General features: G+C 42.0%; 1 protein-coding gene across 2 annotated transcripts in view; it reads left to right on the top strand.

The window, feature by feature from the left end:
* LOC134205768 (uncharacterized) overlaps positions 1–17,173 on the top strand; it is a 464,448-nt gene that overhangs the window by 397,342 nt on the left and 49,933 nt on the right. The window lies entirely within an intron of this gene.

Here is a 17,173-nt window from a genome sequence, read left to right on the forward strand (position 1 = left end):
ACAACTGCACCAAAAAAATGGGTGGTGAGACACTGGCTAGAGCGCTGCACTGGGTAATTACCAAGGTTTGTGAGGATGAGGTTCTGCCGCAGGAGTGAATGGAAGGTGTCGTGTATCCCATCTACAAAAAAGGTGATAAGCTGGATTGTGGCAACTACCGCGCAATCACATTGCTGAACGCCGCCTACAAGGTACTCTCCCAAATTTTATGCCGCCGACCAACACCAATTGCAAGAGAGTTCGTGGGGCAGTACCAGGCGGGTTTTATGGGCAAACGCTCCACCACGGACCAGGTGTTCGCCATTCGCCAAGTACTGCAGAAATGCCGCGAATACAACGTGCCCACACATCATCTATTCATCGACTTCAAAGTTGTATATGATACAATCGTTTGGGCACCGGCTATGGCAGCTAATGCACGAAAACAGTTTTCCGGATTAACTGAAACGGTTGATCAAAACGACGATGGATCAGGTGATGTGCGTAGTTCGTGTTTCAGGGGCATTCTCGAGTCTTTTCGAAACGCGTAGAAGGTTACGGCAAGGTGATGGTCTTTCGTGTCTGCTATTCAACATCGCTTTGGAAGGGGTAATACGAAGGGCAGGGATCGACACGAGTGGTACGATTTTCACGAAGTACGTCCAGTTATTTTGTTTCGCCGACAACATTTATATCATGGCACGTAGCTTTGAGAGGATGGAGGAAGCCTACATCAAACTGAAAAGCAAAGCTGAACGGATTGGACTAGTCATCAACACGTCGAAGACGAAGCACATGGGAAGAGGCTCAAGAGAGGTCAATGTAAGCCACCCACCACGAGTTTCTATCGGTGGGGACGAAATCGAGGTGGTAGAAGAATTTGTGTACTTGGGCTCACTGGTGACTGCCGAAAATGATACCAGCAGAGAAATTCGGAGACGCATAGTGGCTGGAAATCGTACGTACTTTGGACTCCGCAAGACGCTCCAATCGAATAGAGTTCGCCGCTATGCCAAACTGACAATCTACAAAACGCTCATAAGACCAGTAGTCCTCTACGGGCACGAGACCTGAACGATGCTCGTGGAGGACCAACGCGCACTTGGAGTTTTCGAAAAGAAAGTGCTACGTACCATCTATGGTGGGGTGCAGATGGCGGACGGTACGTGGAGGAGGCAAATTAACCACGAGTTGCATCAGCTGTTGGGAGAACCATCCATCGTTCACACCGCGAAAATCGGACGACTGCGGTGGGCTGGGCACGTAGCCAGAATGTCGGGCAGTAACCCGGTGAAAATGGTTCTCGACAACGATTCGACGGACACAAGAAGGCGAGGTGCGCAGCGGGCAAGGTGGATCGATCAGGTGGAAGATAACTTGCGGTTTCTCTGTAGACTGCGTGGGTGGCGACGTGTAGCCATGAACCGAGCCGAATGGAAAAGACTCTTATATACCGCGCAGGCCACTTCGGCCTTAGTCTGAATAAATAAATAATAACTAACAGATTGGGAAAAGGCTATCAGTCACATTTGACGGTCATTCTAAATAGTGGCTTGAAATCGTGCTATAGCCATATTAAAAAGGGGAATACATCACAATAGATCCAATAGAATTTCAAATGAAAGAAACAAAATTTATCAGCTAGGACTTTCTGAGCTATTGCTCCATATGAGGTACCAACCGCCTGCGAGACCTTGCTTAGGACGAGTATCATCTTGCCTGCACTCGTCCGCCTTATGCTATGAACTTTTTTTGCGGAGGTCCACCAGCTTCTCAGCGTAGCGCATCGCCTTGAGCACATCGAATTACTCTGAAAATTCCACTGGCAGGAATTCTTAGAGAACTTTTGGAACTTCCGCAAAATTTCATGGGTTGATCCCAACAGGCGCTCCCGGAGAAACTATTTAACAAATTGCGAAATTGTTTTTGCATTAATTCTTAGAAGAGTTACCGCAAAATTCCTCGAGAATCTAATTAGGGTTCCCGGGGCAAATCGGCACGAATTCCCTTTCGGGCATCTCCGGCGATAGCAGCCTGATCGCCTTTATTGCCTTATTACGCACATACTCGATGTTTCTCGAGTAGTTGACATTACTATCGACTATTACGGCCAGATGATTCCACTTTCGTCTAGTGCACCAGTGCCAATTTTTCGTGTTGAGCTACTTCTCTGCAATAATGATCCCTTTGGCCATCTACAGTTTAAGTTGATTCATCCTATTTCCAGCCATGGTACTCTGCGGCTTGACTTTTGACAGACCCGTGTTGCTTTCGACAAGAAGTGCAAGAACTTCTTGCATTTCTTTTTGAGTGCCTTCCACTCCTTATTATTTTCTACATTATTAGTTTTCATCTCACAAACAATTAAACATCCGTTTGTATAATCCATTATTGTAGATTGGTTGAAGTTTGCGGTAGACAACAATGATTCTAATTCAAATTATTTCCAAAACAAACACCATATACTGAAACGCAGAACAATCTCTTAGCCATGACTCTACTAAGTTGAATTCATATTTCATTTCTCCATATTGTAGCAAACTTATCAGTATTCAAAAGTGTCATCACTATTATGGACCCAAATCAAGTTGTTTGTTTCATTGCCAATTTATTAACTCCGTACAAACAGATACTTCATCAGATGAACTGAGCACCGACAACGAATTCCCCATCGTCTGAACTGGTTTCACATTCATTCAACTGTTGCGTTCCTAAATGTTCGAGCAAATTCTCACTTCCACTGTAAAATCGTTTGCTTTTCCAAGATAAGATACGAAATTCCTCTCCGAGGAATGTCCCACTGGTGTCTGTCCCAAAATTGTAACATCCATCATAAACGGAACTAATTCTGGTGAACATTTTGAGTAGGGTTTCACCTTTTGACAGGTAACTGATGACACTTTTAAACGAACATGGTTCTTGTCACTTGCCACACTGACTTGGGAAAATTGCCTTCCCACCCTTACTCCATGCGGTCAAGTAGATGGCGCCGGACGGGACGCACTCCACCGCCATCACCACCAGCACTGACTGGTCGTTGCCGTCGTCAACCCGGCACGATTGGGTTGAGAAAAAGTTTGGCCTCTGGAGAATGTGGAACCAAATGGAACCAGTGACACTGGACCGGAAGATTCATTTCCCACAGTGTCAGCAGAACGAGCGAACAAACGAACGAACCAACAGAACAGATCAAGACAGGCGGAAAATGCTCTTCGGCTTTGTGCGACGATGCTCGGGGAGTTGTGTATGGGATTTGGGGGACACTACGGGTTGAAAAGCGCAATTTTACCTAGCACTAGATTAAAAAAAATATTGGTGAAAATTCGTAAATAACCTAAAACATTGATCATCAATTTAAGATTTCCTAATATAACAAGAAATTTATATAATTTCAAATGAAGTCTGGTTTTAAGAAACAACTCAAACTTCAAATAGTATCTGAGTGTGCTGAGGAGTTCACAGAATCCAAAACGATTTTGCTTTTCAAACCTGACCCACTGTACATTGCAAGACCGACCATATTCCAAGCGCAACGGCCTAACCATATATCGATAGAGCTTTCCTTCCTCCAGAAAGTGCAAACACAATTGCCCGGAGCTGCTGACCAATGCGTTGAAAAATATGTGGACAGCAGAACGTCCTACCATAAGGGGCATTGTTCAAAATTTCCCATTTTCGAATGTCACAAGTCAATGGGTTTGAATTTCTTTCTCGTTGACTCACCATTGAAGTGTGCGGATTCCCCTTCAGCCTTCGGGGATGCATGGAAAGAGCAACTGCCGATAGCCGTTTCAAGTTGTTGTCGCTTTGGGAATTATTATCGTTCCAATGACTCTATGAAGGGATTTGGAAAGTTCATGCCAGAAGAATATCTGTTCGATTGGTTGGGTTATGCATCTGTGTTGAACCAATTGTTGATATTATGTAATGTTGTCCAATTCAAGTAGACTTACGTTGCACTGAAAAGGAAAACCTACATATCGTATTGCAGTTCCATATTCGGCAATACTTGCCGTTCGCCAACTACAATTATTTAACATCTCACCTGTTCCAAAATCGGCTTCCAAGCGATAATTTTTCGCCCGTCGTCGTCCGCCTGGGATGATAAAAACTCAAGTTAAATATCTTTCTCTTCGCCAGTCGTGCCGCTGCTCGCCTCAACTTCGACTCGCAGCTGACGATGATGGGGTAATATATTCCCAGGGAGCCTAACAGAAAAAGCGAATCTGAATTATTCATTGCCTTTAGGCCGCTACTCAGCTATGCAGAGCAGCAGAGTTACAGCGGAAAAAGTTTAAATTTTTACGATCCATGCTTAACAAGTGGCAATTCCATCGCAAGGGACTTGACGAGTACGAATAACCGAAATACACGCTGACGACAGGCTGGTTGTTTGTCGGCTGGAGTGAAGACGGAGCACGGTTTATTGCATTTTTACGCTTAATTTTTTTTACGACTACTGGGCAATCCCTGTCGAACGAAGATGACAATCGTTGAAAAGAAAAATTGCTGCTGATGACAGAAATGGGTCTGGAATTACATTGGCGCTGGATATGTTTTGTTTTATATTGAATAAGTTGAGAAACAACGCCTTATTCATAGAATATTGTTGAACTATGTTTTCATTTGTTCAGGGCGATCATCCGGTCATCTAAAAAAAGGTTCAAGCAAATTAACATATTTGGTGCCGGAAAAATCGCAAACGTCCAAAACTCATGAAGCATGCATGAATCAGAACTCATCGATCAAAAAAACGTCACACGATTTGTTCTCTTTTAGTAAACGCAGTTTTTCCGATGTGTGACCAAATCATTACTTCTCGACTAGCATTTAAACCGAAACCATTTTTTTTTGGAAATAAGCGAACGAAGTATAGGGTAATTGACAATCGCGTTATGAATTTTGCAACACATTTTCCAAATCTGGCATGTCGACTGTAACTTTTCCAAACGCAATATTAAAAGCGTTAGAATAGATAGAATATGATAGTCTGTTTAAGCCAAGAGAATGTTTTTTTTTAACCGAAGCAATTAGTGCTATGTTCCTTTATTTCGAAATTAAATGAATTTGTTACAGTGTGATGACCCCTATTTATAAAAGCATAGTTTAAGAGTTTGCCAATTAGTTACAGAAAAATGATCCCATCATGAACAACTGTTCAAGGGCACAAAAAAAAGCTTACCATAACAAAGCACTTTGGATTCTTATTTCGATGGAGACGCATGGTATGGCATCTTCACCCTACTGGATCCTCCGCTGAAAGTTCGTTAGCGGCAATATGGTGGACCATAATATAATTGGCTGACATTTACGTGTGTGTTTAAGACAATAATAGAAAGGAACAAAAACGAATAAAACTATATCACCTTCACAATTCGCCTACACGAAAGGCGAAGCGGGTATCATCGACCAAGACATAATCAATAACATCGATTATGATGCGGCTTGAGACTAGGTTACTGAACGTTTTGAAGACTTACGATCAATCATTAATCGGCATACCAAGGCGTTGAATAAGATGCCGAAGATTATGAAGTAAAGCGTATTAGAGTTTCGGAGCAAGGGTGAACACTTGCTCGAAAATTGTTGATGCGTTAGACCTTCATGTAGATTAAATTGATTTAATTGATTTATTTGAAAAACAATTGAAAGTTAAACCAGGAATGTTGTGAAACCAATTAGGCCCCTGAAGATTGGCAACCGTGTCGATTAGCAATCGCAATCCGTTCCTACGGTTGCTAATCAAGCAGAGGCTGAACAAATCGAATCACGTTATCTGCTGAAACTAAGGAAGGTCAATGTTTACTTTCGACTATCGTTGTCACCGTATTCAGAAGTACCCGCGCAGAACCCTCGATTTTGGCTCAAAGATACTTTTTACTAAGAAACGTGAAAAAATCCGATAACTTCTTCGTCAGCGGTTTCGACAGGAAAACACACACGAACGAGGTTCAAATTCTAGAACAAAATTACGTCACCAACTACACTGCCCATGTTTTCATAGTTGACGTATCAACCAACCGCTGGAACATCGATGAAAAAAACAAAAAAAAAATGAAAATGTTTTAAATTTGCGATGTTTGTCCTTAAATTATTCGAAATACATGCGGAAGTGCAATGGTTGTGAAATCATGGGCAGTACAGCATTCTACTCCAGTGCCTCGTTACGCCAAATATTATAAGTGACCTGTCGACGCAGTGTTCAGATATTCGTGAACAGCCACCACCAAGCATAAATTTAACTGGCAGAGTATTCAGTTATGGATTGAACTAATGCACAAGCGTATCATAGTTTGAACCAGTCACAAATCAGTCAAACTAACTATCGCATTGACAGGAAATGAATCTATGACAGTAAGAACGGCATATTTAGGTGAACCGGACGTGATAGAGTTCTTTCAAGGACAAGCATCTCGGAATTCAAAACAAAATTCAGTACTGTATTCATCTTGGGCACGCCACTCAATATGAAAGCATACAACCAAGGGCGTTGCCTGGGGGGGGGGGGGGGTTCAGGTGGTTTGGGCGTCGCCCCCCCTAAATTGTGGAAAGATTGAACGGGTACTGAAATGAATTCCCTCAAACATGTGCACTTTACGATCTAATCATATACAGAAATAGGTGGTTGAAATTCAAAAAATTCCCAAAACTTATTAGGGCATCCAGGATCCATAATATATGAAAGTTCAAAACAACTCGAAACATTTCGGGCTCAAAAATTCTCCTTGAAATCCTTCTAGAAGCTCTCCTGGGAACTTCTGAATTCCTCCGGAAAGTTATCCACAAATTCCTCTGAAAATCGTTCGAAAATCCTTCTCATGTAATTGTAATTCCTCCTTATCTAGAAACCCCCCATTAAATTTGTTTAGGAAATTCACGAGGAAATTCCTTGAAGATATCTTTTCTTCTCTCCAAGATTTACTTCTAGATATTTCTTCGGCTATTCTCTCTTCAGGGCTGCGAAATGGTGAGTTGACATCCGGGAAGGGGCGCCTAACATAGCTCTGGTCCTCACAAGTTCCAATACTCACGCTTCCACGGGTCTTCCGATGACAATTGACCGCCAGCTAAGGGTTGCGTACTTAGCTGGTAGTGCAGCCTGGGCACTGTTGTCCTTCTGACATCAGCTAGAGTGAGAGGGTGCGTCCTGTGGGGTCTGCCTAGGATGTGGTGGGGTTCGACAGTGGGCTCTGTTGAACTCCTATAAAAAGCTGCATGTGTCCCCAAGCAGGTCCTATCAAAGCGACCGTGTGCCGCTCAAAGCGCACTAGCCTAGTCCTGGTGTGGGGTGGGACTTTAAACAAATTTGACCCGACTGACTGAGTCGAGTCAAGTACGAGACACTGAAGACGGCCTTACTGTTGAGGTCGAAATACGTATCTGTCAAGATACAATTAAGTGGTGGAATTCAATGGGATTGTATAAACTCGTCTTATGACAAGTGAAGACATTCCACTAAAAAGCTCAAAATAATTTTCTCAACAACCTACTGTTCCCGAAACATCAATTTGTTCAAGAATCCGATAATGAAAGAATACGGACTGATTTTACGGCGACGACTCTTAGCGCGAAACAACAGACACGAATAGGAACATGGAACGTTTTAACCCTAGCCCAGCAGGGTAAATTGGCACAACTTGCCAATGAGGCACGCCGCATGAAGCTTGAGATCCTGGGACTGAGTGAAGTCCGTTGGCCAAACTTTGGAGAACACAGAACGCCGTCGGGACAAGTTCTGCTATACTCTGGTTTACGAGGTGAACACGCTCCCCGGCATCGCGGAGTTGGCTTCCTACTAAGCGCTCAGGCACACTCTGCGCTTATGAAGTGGGAACCTATAAGTGATAGGATAATCGTTGCCAGATTTAGAACACGGGTTCGAAATCTTACTATAATCCAATGTTATGCGCCAACCGATGCTGCCGATCTGCAAGACAAAGAGAACTTCTACAGTCAACTCAATGCCGTCGTAGATAGAATTCCTAAGGGTGATTTCAAGATCTGTTTGGACGACTTCAATGCGAAGATCGGATCCGACAACTCGAACCATGAGCGCATTATGGGACGCCATGGTCTGGGAGAAATGAGCGAAAACGGAGAGCTGTTCGCAGAATTTTGTAATAATAACGAGATGGTGATCGGGGGATCGCTCTTCCCTCATCGACCAGTTCACAAGGTCACGTGGGTCTCCCGTGACGGCTTTACAGAAAATCAAATCGACCACATCTGCATCAGCCGAAAATGGAAACGGAGCCTTTTTGATGTACGGAATAAACGTAGTGCCGATATTGCGTCTGATCATCACCTCCTCATCGGCGAAATACGCCTGCGCATTGCGCGGATTCGTCGGCAGGAGGAAAGAGTTGGACGACGATTCAACACACGCCGACTGGAAGATGCCACGGTGAAACGGTCCTTCGTTGAAGAACTGGAGACGCGTGCTGCAGATATTCCGGAAGGTGGCAGCGTGGAAGACCAATGGACCGCCATCAAGAATGCCTTCATCGCCACCAGCGAGAACAATCTGGGTGAACTACGCACCCAGAGAAAACAATGGATCACCGATGAGACCTGGAGGAAGATAGAGGAGCGAAGAGAAGCCAAAGCCGCGATAGAGCGATCGAAAACCAGAGGAGCCAAAGTCTTAGCCCGTCAACGATACGCGGCTCTTGAGAAGGAAGTAAAACGTTCATGTCGACGGGACAAGCGAGCGTGGGCAGACTCTCTGGCCGACGAAGGAGAGAGAGCCACCGCAACCGGGGACATTCGCCCTTTCTACGATATCTCACGACGCTTAAGCGGGGCGAAGATGAATGCAACGATGCCTGTGAAAGACGCGAATGATCAGTTATTGACCGACCCAACTGACCAGCTGAAACGCTGGTTCGAGCACTTCGAACAACTTTTTCAAGTGCCAGCCAGGCCATCACCACCTTGGCATGATCTGCCTAGGATCCGACGTATGACACGCGTCAATACCGAAGCTCCATCACTGCTAGAGATTCAAACAGCCATCCAAAGCATGAAATCGAATAAAGCCCCAGGGGTCGATCGCATATCAGCCGAGATGCTCAAAGCTGACCCCATGACATCCGCTCAACTACTGCATCGTTTATTTCGTAATATCTGGGACACCGCAACTTTCCCAGTCGACTGGATGCAAGGTATCTTAGTGAAGGTGCCCAAAAAGGGTGACCTGACTGTATGCGATAACTGGCGAGGCATTATGTTGCTGTGTACCGTTCTCAAAGTTCTGTGCAAAATTATCCTAGCCCGGATTCAGGAGAAGATCGACGCGACTCTCCGGCGGCAGCAAGCCGGATTCCGTGCCGGAAAATCCTGTGTGGACCATATTGTCACGCTCCGCATCATTCTGGAGGAGGTCAACGAATTTCAAGAGTCCCTTTATTTGGTATTCATTGCTTTCGATCGTCTCAATCACGAGAATATGTGGGGTGCCCTGAGACGCAAGGGGGTTCCTGAGAAAATCATCGGCCTCATCGAAGCACAGTACGAGGCCTTTTCGCGTAGAGTGCTGCACAATGGGGTCCTGTCCGACCCTATCCGGGTGGTTGCTGGTGTGAGGCAAGGATGTATTCTATCACCGTTACTGTTCCTCTTCGTAATCGATAAGATTCTGATAGATGCGATTGACCGTGAACCAAACCGCGGGCTGTTATGGCAGCCTATAACCATGGAGCACCTAAACGACTTCGAATTGGCTGATGACGCTGCACTCCTCGCGCAACGGCGCTCTGATATGCAGAGTAAGCTCAACGACCTTGCCGAGCGCTCCTCTTCGGCAGGTTTAGTCATCAACGTCAACAAAACCAAATCGTTGGATGTAAACACGGTAACCCCTTCCAGTTTCACAGTAGTCGGGCAACCAGTGGAGAATGTTGAAAGCTTCCAATATCTTGGTAGCCAAATGGCGTCAGACGGCGGTACCAAGATCGACATAGGCACACGGATCAAAAAAGCAAGGGCTGCCTTTGCGAGTTTAAGAAATATAGCGAAACATGGTGTGTATCAGTGGAGAACACTCAACGGCTGCAGGTGTTCATTAACAGATGCCTGCGGTATATAATTCGAGCCTGGTGGCCTCACAACTGGATCTCAAACAACGAGGTCCATCGTCGTTGTCACCGGAGGCCGATAGCAACAGAAATTCGGGACCGGAAGTGGGGCTGGGTCGGCCACACTCTACGTAGGGTCGGAAACGAAATCTGTAAACAAGCATTAGACTGGAACCCAGCGGGACATCGCAGCAGAGGCAGACCCAGAGGCTCATGGCGGCGAAGCCTCAATGAAGAAATAAAAGAAGTCGACCGAAATCTAACCTGGCAACAGCTTAAAGCGATAGCCGGGCAGTGCTCAAAATGGAGATCTTTCAAGTCGGCCCTTTGCACCACCGGAGGTGTACAGGATCCATAAGTAAGTAAGTAAGATAGATAACGTATTACAATCAATAACCCTCGTAGGTCCACGTAGGTTACTGTAACTTATATGTGACCGGATTCAGTCACAATCAAGTTGCTGCAACCGTTTTTGTCTAACTTGTGCTGCTCGGGAATCCTACAGAAATTCCAGGTTCTCCAAATCGTTCTGGAGTTCAGATCAATTGATCTACCAGGTCAACTACGTTCTGTAGCACAACGACGTCAACCCTTCAAGCCCACACATGTCCATTGAGCCTTTCTGAATAACTTGCAGTTCAATCATGCCACTCCCAGGTGTTCTAAGCTCTCCAAACTGTTTCGAAGTTCAGATCAATTAGTCTACCAGATCCTCTACGCCTTGTACCACAACGACGTGAACCCATAAAACCCACACATGTCCATTAAACCTTTGGGTGTAATTTGAAATTCAATCATGCCTAAACCAGGTGTTCCAAGTTCTCCAAACTGTTCCGGAGTTAAGATCAATTGGTCTACACGGGTCAACTACGTTCTGTATTACAACGACGTCTCCTTTCAAAATCGAGTATTGACCTACGAGACAGACGAAGGCTTAGCTGGCACTTCCATCACGGCAGTGTCCAACAGGGATCAATTCTGAGACCATTGCTGTGGAACGTGATGTTCGATGTCGTGCTGAGGTTGAAGCTCCCGCCAGGAGTCGTGTATAGGTAGTCTATCGAGGACGTCGAATTGATTGCAGCATACTCGATTAGATGATAGCTGTCAACAATCGGAGATCTGCAACGCCCAAAAGTTGGAGAGTTCTCATAGGATAATGTGCCTGAAATTCATTAGCACGTATCGCACCGTATCTCGTGAGGTGGCATGTGTGCTAGCGGGCATGATGCCTATTAAACTGTTGGTGAACGAAGGCGCCCTCAGGGGCATCGGTAATTCCCGAAGGAATATCAAGGCAGCAACTATAGCCAAATGGTAGAGGGAGTGGGCCAACTCGACTAAGGGCAGGTGGACCCATCGCCTAATCCAAAGTGTGTCAGCATGGACTATCAGACCTTATGTAATGCTAAACTTTGGCTTGACTCAGTTCTTAACAGGCCACGGAAGCTTCAAGTGGTACCTGCACAGATTCAGACATGCGGCTTACCACGTCTGTCCGCAATGGTCAGACTTGTCAGAAACGGCTTAGCACATTCTGTTCACATGTAACCGACTTGAAACCGAGAGGAGTGCATGTTAAAGGCATATGAAATATATTATAAACTAGAGTATGCAGTAGTGACATGGCTCTCCAATGAAATAAATGAACTTGTAAAGCCAGCAATTTGGTTCAAAGTATGATAAGATACCATTAGATTCAAATCTAATTCGAATATAATTCAAATGCAATTCAAAACCAATTCAAATCCAATCCAAATCCAATCCAAATCCAATCCAAATCCAATCCAAATCCAATCCAAATCCAATCCAAATCCAATCCAAATCCAATCCAAATCCAATCCAAATCCAATCCAAATTCAATCCAAATCCAATCCAAATCAAGTCCAATCTTAATGCATTCCAAATCAGAACCAAACCCAATACAAATCCAATCCAATCCAAATCCGATCCATACCCAATTCAAATCTAATTAGAATCTCATTCAAATCCAATCCAAATCCAATTCAAATCTACTTCGAATATAATTCGAATGCAATCCAAATTCGATTCAAATCCAATTCAAGTCCAATCCAAATCCAATCCAAATCCAATCCAAATCCTAATCCAATCCAAATCCAATCCAAATCCAATCCAAATCCAATCCAAATCCAATCCAAATCCAATCCAAATCCAATCCAAATCCAATCCAAATCGAAATCCAATCCAAATTCAATCCAAATCCAATCCAAATCCAATCCAAATCCAATCCAAATCCAATCCAAATCCAATCCAAATCCAATCCAAATCCAATCCAAATCCAATCCAAATCCAATCCAAATTCAATCCAAATCCAATCCAATCCAAATCCAATCTAAATCCAATCCAAATCCAATCCAAATCCAATCCAAATCCAAATCCAATCCAAATCCAATCCAAACCCAAATCCAATCCAAATCAAATCCAATCTTTATGCATTCCAAATCAGAACCAAACCCAATACAAGTCCAATTCAATCCATATCCAATTCAAATCTAATTCGAATCTCATTCAAATCCAATCCAAATCCAATTCAAATCTAATTCGAATATAATTCAAATGCAATCCAAATCCAATCCAAGTCCAATCCAAATCCAATTCAAATCCATTCCAAATCCAATCCAAATCCAATCAAAATCCAATCCAAATCCAATCCAAATCCAATCCAAATCCAATCCAAATCCAATCCAAATCCAATCCAATCCAATCCAATCCAATCCAAACCAATCCAACCAACCAAACCAACCAAACCAATCCAAATCCAATCCAAATCCAATCCAAATCCAATCCAAATCCAATCCAAATCCAATCCAATCCAAATCCAATCCAAATCCAATCCCATCCAAATTCAATCCAAATCCAATCCAAATCCAATCCAAATCCAATCCAAATCCAATCCAAACCCAAATCCAATCCAAATCAAATCCAATCTTTATGCATTCCAAATCAGAACCAAACCCAATACAAATCCAATCCAATCCAAATCCGATCCATATCCAATTCAAATCTAATTCGAATCTCATTCAAATCCAATCCAAATCCAATTCAAATCTAATTCGAATATAATTCAAATGCAATCCAAATCCAATTCAAATCCAATCAAAATCCAATCCAAATCCTAATCCAATCCAAATCCAATCCAAATCCAATCCAAATCCAATCCAAATCCAATCCTAATCCAATCCAAATCCAATCCAAATCCAATCCAAATCCAATCCAAATCCATATCCAATTCAAATCTAATTCGAATCTCATTCAAATCCAATCCAAATCCAATTCAAATCTAATTCGAATATAATTCAAATGCAATCCAAATCCAATTCAAATCCAATCCAAATCCAATCCAAATCCTAATCCAATCCAAATCCAATCCAAATCCAATCCAAATCCAATCCAAATCCAATCCAAATCCAATCCAAATCCAATCCAAATCCAATCCAAATCCAATCCAAATCCAATCCAAATCCAATCCAAATCCAATCCAAATCCATTCCAAATCCAATCCAAATCAAATCCAATCTTAATGCATTCCAAATCCGATCCATATCCAATTCAAATCTAATTCGAATCCAATCCAAATCCAATTCAAATCTAATTCGAATATAACTCGAATATAATTCAAATGCAATCCAAATCCAATTCAAATGCAATCCAAATCCAATTCAAGTCCAATCCAAATCCAATCCAAATCCAATCCAAATCCAATCCAAATCCAATCCAAATCCAATCCAAATCCATATCCAATTCAAATCTAATTCGAATCTCATTCAAATCCAATCCAAATCCAATTCAAATCTAATTCGAATATAATTCAAATGCAATCCAAATCCAATTCAAATCCAATCCTAATCCTAATCCAATCCAATCCAAATTCAATCCAAATCCAATCCAAATCCAATCCAAATCCAATCCAAATCCAATCCAAATCCAATCCAAATCCAATCCAAATCCAATCCAAAATCAATCCAAATCCAATCCAAATCCATTCCAAATCCAATCCAAATCAAATCCAATCTTAATGCATTCCAAATCCGATCCATATCCAACCAAACTAATTCGAATCCAATCCAAACCAATCCAAATCTAATTCGAACATAATTCAAACGCAATCCAAACCAACCAAAACGCAATCCAAACCAATCCAAACCAACCAAGTCCAATCCAAACCAATCCAAACCAATCCAAACCAATCCAAAACCAATCCAAACCAATCCAAACCAATCCAAACCAATCCAAACCAATCCAAACCAATCCAAACCAATCCAAACCTAATCCAATCCTAATCCAATCCAAACCAACCAAACCAATCCAAACCAATCCCAAACCAATCCAAACCAATCCAAACCAATCCAAACCAATCCAAACCAATCCAAACCAATCTAAACCAATCCAAACCAATCCAAACCAATCCAAACCAATCCAAACCAATCCAAACCAAACCAAACCAATCCAAACCAATCCAAACCAATCCAAACCAATCCAAACCAATCCAAACCAATCCAAACCAATCCAAAATCTCATCCAACCAACCAATCCAAACCAATCAAACCAATCCAAACCAACCAAACCAATCCAAATCCAATCCAAATCCAATCCAAATTCAATCCAATCCGAATCCAATCCAATCAAAATCCAATCCAAATCCAATCCAAATCCAATCCAAATCCAAATCCAATCCAAATCCAATCCAAATCCAATCCAAATCCAATCCAAATCCAATCAAAATCCAATCCAAATCAAATCCAAATCCAATCCAAATCCAAACCAAATCCAATTCAAATCCAATTCAAATTCAATTCAATTCCAAATCCAATCCAAATCCAATCCAAATCCATTCAAAACCGATAGAAATCCAATCCGATTCAATTTCAAATTCGATCCAAATCCAGTCCAAATCAAATCTGAATAGAAATCCAATACAAATCCAATTTAAATCCAATTAAAATCCATTCCAATCCAATCCAAATCTAATCCAATCCAAATACAACGAATCTAAATCCAGTCCAAATCAAATCCAAATCAAAATCCAATTCAAATTTAATCCAAATCAAATCCAATCAATACCAATTAAAATTTAATCCGATTCCATTTCAAATTCGATTCAAATCCAGACCAAATCAAATCCAAATATAATCCAAATCGAATCCATATCCAATCCAAATACAATCAAAACCGAATCTAAATCTTTTCCAAATCAAAATCCAATTCAAATCCAATCCAAATTCAATTCAAATCCAAGTCCACCCCTTTTATATCCGCCAGAGTGTACTAACACCGTTCATAAAGGGCAGCAGCCAATCAGCGGTCTGTCGTTATGTTGCTGATGTTTTGGTTCAGTTGGCAAACATAAAGAATACACTTCTAGTAGAATTATCATCCTTTTGAAGAAGCACAGATTACAAAGCAAATGAGGCTTATATAATATCAGTTAAGGTATTAGAGTTCTGAGGAAACTTTTGATCAGTGCTTTGACCATGAATCGATTTGTTCATAATTGAAAATGATCGAGAAGATAATTGTACTTATGAAGGGTAAACATTTTCTGATTGAAATTGAAAAAAGAACGAGGTTTTGATATATAGGAATTGATTTGTTATTATGCGCGGCATTACATATGGATTCATATTTCGAGTACTTTCTGGGATATGCTATATATTATCAATGAAGAGTGAAGTTTGCTCTCCATATATCCCTTCATATCCCTTGAATTAGTAATATTTTGTGCGTGAAATCTGTGTACAATAGAGCTGATGAAAATATGGGATATAAATTGATTTAACGGTTTTGTTTTGTCTGCAGCTTTTTGTAACTTAGATTTACAGGCTCTACCCCAAACAATGCCCATGTGATTCAGCTGGGAATGGATATGATCAAAATAATACATGATGCAAAGCTCTGAGCTCTCAAACCATTGAAATTCCGCACAAATATTTTCCTGCTACTTTTTTAATATGTTGATCCCCTTGATAGTGTGGATTTTAGATACACGCCCAGATGTTTCGAAATGTAGCTGGGTTCGAATCTTTTTGTTGTAAAAACATTTCGCTAAAAGTCGGAAGGTGCAAAATTTGATTGAAGCCTTCAGCTACCATGGTAAGTGCGAATGGCTGCTAAGCTTCGTGGTTGCTATGTCCTAGTATAATGAGATACAACGTCAGTAAAATTAAAGGTTGGCTCGATAATTAAGTTACGATTGGCATAATTTTCAGATTACAGAGGTTTTTTCTGTACTTAAATATTTTTTATATCAAATTTTGGCACCCCTCTAAGAGTTGTTGCTGCTACATTTCAAGCACAAATCCACTTAGCCACTAACTTGTACCGTTTTTCATATTTCAATTGGTTCAGTTCATCCCAACAAAAAAATCTTTCTTGTGAACAACACTTCCGCAACACAAGCTAATAGCCCTCACCCGACAACGGTCATCCTTTGCCTGTTCCGTAATTACCATAATGAATTTGCTTTTTCGAGTCAAAAAGCTGAAAAGGGGGTAAATCACAGCCACAGTAATAGCGAAGCAAACCAACTGCAGCACCGAACATGACGCCGGAGAAGACGACTACCGTCAGAAGAACCAGATGACGTCGGTCAGATGGCCCAAAATTGTAATTACACTGCCCGTTCATACCCGTAACGAACGAACCAATTTGGTTCCATTTGTTCACCGGGTTCCGTCGGTCGGTCGGTGCACACGAATTCGAAACAAGTTCAACAAAATACGGTGAGCCGGCCATTGACGGTCTGAGTGACTTTTGGCATTCCCAGAAAAAAGGACGACCGTCATTTATCATTCCGTACCAGTGAGTGTAGGGGAGGGTGGTCCGCAGTAAGACAGTCTATTTTCACTTTCTTCAAGTAGTTTTCTCAAATTTTAAAATGTTTAAGTTGCTTCTCTTTAGAGGACAGATTCTCGCAGGGTGGTGGCCACCTTGGATTTCTATAAAAAAAAAATATTATTATTCCAAACTTATAGATAACCAACAGAATGTAATTTCACAAAGCGATTTAATTCACAAACCGGTTCACCAGTACCGAAACTATGATGGTATTTTCCAAATTCATTCGTAACGCAATCTTTCTGTTGATATCAGTCCCCTAA

The sequence above is a fragment of the Armigeres subalbatus genome, chromosome 1, assembly GCF_024139115.2.
Source record: "Armigeres subalbatus isolate Guangzhou_Male chromosome 1, GZ_Asu_2, whole genome shotgun sequence".
Lineage (NCBI taxonomy): Eukaryota > Metazoa > Arthropoda > Insecta > Diptera > Culicidae > Armigeres > Armigeres subalbatus.